The sequence below is a fragment of the Symphalangus syndactylus genome, chromosome 4 (genome assembly GCF_028878055.3).
Source record: "Symphalangus syndactylus isolate Jambi chromosome 4, NHGRI_mSymSyn1-v2.1_pri, whole genome shotgun sequence".
NCBI classification, from domain to species: Eukaryota; Metazoa; Chordata; class Mammalia; order Primates; family Hylobatidae; genus Symphalangus; species Symphalangus syndactylus.
Window position 1 is genome coordinate 86,995,386 of NC_072426.2, and position 5,148 is coordinate 87,000,533.

Genomic DNA, 5,148 nt, shown 5'->3' on the forward strand with positions numbered 1-5,148 from the left:
TTCTGGAGGGAAAAAATAATTGGTAGAGTAGGTAAAAAAATATGGGACAACGTGAAACTATGTGGGTAAATGTGACTGATTCTTCCAGGCCCTGTTATGTAGAATGATTTCCGTTCATTTTACATAAAACACTCGGAAGCTTCCACACTAGGCAAAGACACTAGTACTGGACTAGACAGTACAGCTCATAGCTGCAATTATTCCTGTAATATACCAGCATATGGTTTTCAAAAAATTTCAGATCCTATAGCAAACCGACCTGAGAAAACAGTCATCTAGCTATCAGAAACAAGGGTTTTTTTGGTATTAGGTACTCAAAATTTGTTGAATATAGTCTTCTCTATAAGAAAATCAGATTGCTGAGGCAGGAGAATCACTTGAACCCAGGAGGCGGAGGTTGCAGTGAGCTGAGATCGTGCCACTGCACTCCAGCCTGGGAGACAGAGCGAGACTCTGTCTCAAAAAAAAAAAAGAAAAAAAAAAATCAGATTGGACTTCGTAGTGAGTTGCTTGTTGGTGTTAACAAGGTTACCAGCACTTCTCATTGTTTGCTAGGAGTCATTACTTCACTTGTTCCTCAGAATTTATTTAGCACTAAGTTTTGTGCACTCACTGTGCTAAAACATCGGTGTTAAAAGGAACAGTATGCCAGGCCACACTGCTAATGTTTGACATGGGGTAAATCACAACCTCTCTTGAACTCTGTCTTTAGTGTGAGGTGGTTGATCTTACAGCTCTAATTAGGTATTCCAGCATTCTTTTTTGAGATGGAGTCTTGCTCTGTCAGCCATGCTGGAGTGTAGTGGCGCAGTCTCGGCTCACTACAACCTCTGCCTCCCAGGCTCAAGCAATTCTCCTGCCTCAGCCTCTCGAGTAACTGGGATTAGCGGCACCCACCACTATGCCTGGCTAATTTTTGTATTTTTAGTAGAGACAAGTTTTCACCATGTTGGCCAGGCTGGTCTCGAATTCCTGACCTCAAATGATCCTCCCGCCTCAGCCTCCCAAAGTGCTGGAATTACAGGCGTGGACCACCACGCCTGGCCTCTGGCATTTTATTATCTTAACCACAGATTTAAATATCACCCACCCCCAGTGCAGCTCTCAGTTACCAAGACCAATTCTGCCCCAAGGCATGAAGCAGTTGGCCACGCCAGAACAAAGATTAGAAGCCCAGTAGCAGGTGAGCCTTGCTGCTGCAGACTGTGCTGTGTCTTCTTTCTGCTCAATCGTGCAGTGACTGGTCAGGCCCTGCTGGTAACAGTTGAGACATCAGGTAATGCAGTCTTATCCTTTGGAAGTTACCTCCCATAGTAAATGAAGTGAACTGATCCCTTCCGGAAGGGGTACATGTCATCCAACCCTCATACACTTGGTCCTCTTTGAGAGGAAGGTTATACATGAATGTGCTAACTCTGCCAACAGCATGGCTGTGTCACTCCAGAAGCTTCTGGGATAACTAGAGAAATAATGGTTCTTCTAGACAGGGTGTTTTCCATGCAACAAAACATATATGACTGCATTTCACAAAATCTTAACATCAAGTTTAAGGGCAAATTTTCTGTTTAAACGGTCCTACAATTAGGACCCCAGATTAGCAAGAATTCCGAAGTTCATCTGATACACTTCCTGTCTCCACCTGGGTGGAGGCTCCTTCTGACTGTACTGCAAGCAGACCCCCGTTACCCAGACCAGTGGTCAGCACCCTCACTGTGGCACCCAAAACAACACAACGGACGGAGCACACAGTGGTACCCGCAAACCTGATGTGGAAAAAATATTTTAAAATCCCCAAATTGGTGGCTCATGCCTGTAATCTCAGTACTTTGGGAGGCCGAGGCGGGCGGATCACCTGAGGTCAGGAGTTCAAGACCAGCCTGGCCAATGTGATGAAACCCCGTCTCTACTAAAAATACAAAAATTAGCCAGGCATGGTGGCGGGCGCTTGTAATCCCCACTACTCGGGAGGCTGAGGCAGGAGAATCACTTGAATCCGGGATGCAGAAGTTGCAATGAGCCGAGATCGAGCCATTGCACTACAGCCTGCGCAACAAGAGCGAAACTCCACCTCAAAAAAAAAAAAAAAAAAAAAAAAATCGCCAATTGGAAAATGAGATGGTACCATAAGTACATCAGGACATTTTAGTAATTCCTGAAAAATAGAAGGGATCAGGTCTGAAATGAAACAGCAACAGGAAATCATGACCCCAAACATGTGAGACTGCTGGGGAGATGGGAGTGCTTTGGGGGGAGCCCCAAACTCAAACCCAGCCCTTGAGACATGTTGGGGAGGCAAGGGTTGAAAAACTAACTATTGGGTACTATGTTCAGTATGTGGGTGATGGCATCATTCATACCACAAACCTTAGCATCACACAACATACCTAGGTAACAGACCTGTACATGTAGCCCCTGAATCTAAAAAGTTGAAAACAAAAACACACAAAAACCAACCCTAGAACAGTTCCACCATCACCACAAAGAAAAAAATAAACACACTTGGGGTCACTGTGTGCCAGAACTCCAGCCCTGCCATCGGCTCTGAACCCCAGGTACACAGCAGCTGCTGGGCCTCTGGAAGCAGGGAGCCCCCATACCCTGACAAACGCGCCCTTAACAAACCTGCAGGGGCCAATCCCAAGTTGTCTGCAGAAACCACAACATAATGTCAAAGTCACTCCTACTGTTAGATTTTATTTCAGAAGCAGTGTGAAGAGGCTACATAGCTCGTGACATGTTTCTTAGAACTCTCCTTTTCTCAGCCTCTGCACCCTCTGTTGTCTTTAGCTCAAAAACGGAAAAGCTCTCCCCGCTGTAGCCTGAGCACCACCCTCCTTCCATCCCCTCCATCAAGAAAGCTCCCCAAACCTGGCTTGACAATGACTCAGCTCTCTTGGAGGGGGTAGTGGAGGTGGATGAATGCGGCAGGGAAAGCCAGAATCCTTCTGAGAAGGAAAGGGGAAATGAGGCCAGCATGGTGGCTCATGCCTGTAATCATAGCCCTTTGGGAGGCTGAGGCAGGAGGATCGCTTGAGGCCCAAAGTTTGAGGTTGAAGTGAGCTATGACTGTGCCACTGTACCCCAGCCTGGGTGACAGAATGAGACCCTATCTCAAACAAACAAAAAACCCAACCACACCAAAATAACAATTAGCAAAACTTCAGTAAGGTCTATAGATTATGGTATTGTTGGTCATTGCTATTGTATCAATGTGAACTTTCCTGGTTCTGATAATTGTACATAATTGGTTAAGTCATAGAACATCCCTGAAGTATTTAGGGATAAAGGGGTATTAGCTCTGTAATTTGCTTCTAATAGGTCAGAAAAAAATGTGTGCATACACGATACACAGACATTACAAACATTACAAGATGAGTCTCTGTGACTCCTGTACACACACACAGAATGACAAGGCAATTGTGCAATGTTAGCAGTTTATGAATCTGGGTGAAGGGTAAATGGCAGTCCTTATACTATTCATGAAACTTTAATGGAAGCCTGGAATCATTTCAAAATAAAACATTTAGCTGTTGAAATAAACTCAGATGGGCTGACAAAAGTAGAAGGTAGGATGAAACACAGGAGAAGCATAGTAACAATTACGGAAGAAACATCTAGGGGACCTGAGATTTGTTCTAGAAAGTTCTAGAAAGAGAAAAGGAAAAGAAAGAAAAAAGGGAAGAAACAAAAGAAATAATGGGAGAAAATTTCCCAGGTCTAACAAAAGACCTCATTAGTACTAAGAAACAGAATGAATATATTTAGATATGGCCAGTTTCAACTTCCAACATCAAGAATAAAAAGAAAATTCTATTTCTTGAAAGTAAGTTACCCTGTATAACATGTCATTTATTAGATCCACATCAGACTTCTCACCGGCGACAAGGGATGCTAGAAGATCATGGAGTATCATCTTCAGAGTTAGATTCTATCTTCAGCCAAACTCCTAGCCAAGTATGAGGACAGGATCAAGTAATAAAAATTGCTTTTGAAATGTCTGATTAAAATCCCTCCCACAGCAGTGTAGGTCTTTTGGTGGAGACTTCCATTTTTTTATGTTTTTCAACACTGACCTGCATTTCAGTCATACAGTGGAGCAACAGATGTCATCATATGGATTCTAAATTGGCTTTTAAAAATGGCTCTTCCATTAAAGAAAAACAAGGGGGGCCCAACTTTTTCTTCACATTACTTGAATATGTACATACATACATATATATATATTTATTTATTTATTTATTTTTATTTTATTATTTTTTTTGAGAGATGGAGTCTTGCTCTGTTGCTCAGGCTGGAATGCAGTGGTGCGATCTCAGCTCACTGCAACCTCCACCTCCTGGGTTCAAGCTATTCTCCTGCCTCAGCTTCCCAAAGAGCTGGGACTACAGGCGAGTACCACCACACCCAGCTAATTTTTGTACCTTAGAGACAGGGTTTCACTGTATGCTGGCCAGGCTGCTCCTGACTTCAGGTGGTCTGCCCGCCTCGGCCTCCCAAAGTGCTGGGACTAGAGGCGTGAGCCACTGCACCCGGCCGAAAATATTTTCAATATAAACATTCCATATTGATTTTCAGATGTTAACACTTTGAGCTTCCTGCATAACATTTAGAATGTGAGCCAGGCATGGTGGCATGGTCCCAGCTACTCAGGAGGCTAAGGTGGGAGGATGGCTTGAGATCAGGAGTTTGAGGCTACAGCATTATGATTGTGCCTGTGAACAGCCGCTGCACACTAGCCTGGGTGACAGTGCGAGACTGTCTCTAAAAAAGACAAAATTAGGATATAGGCACTGAGGTGGATGTAGGGACATTGAGAGATATGGAATTGACTTAGATTTCATTTGAACAAAGACCAAGAAGCTGCTAAGATTCAGAGGAGCAATGGGTTGATGGAATATGTGAATTAACAATTCCTATGTCAAAAGGAGATTATGGGCTGGGTGCAGTGGCTCACGCCTATAATCCCAGCACTCTGGAAGGCCAAGGTGGGCAGATCACCTGAGGTTGGGAGTTCGAGACCAGCCTGGCCAACATGGTAAACCCCGTCTCTACTAAAAATACAAAATTAGCTGAGTGTGGTGGTGCACACCTGTAATCCCAACTTCTCAGGTGGCTGAGGCAGGAGAATTGCTTGAACCCGGGAGGCAG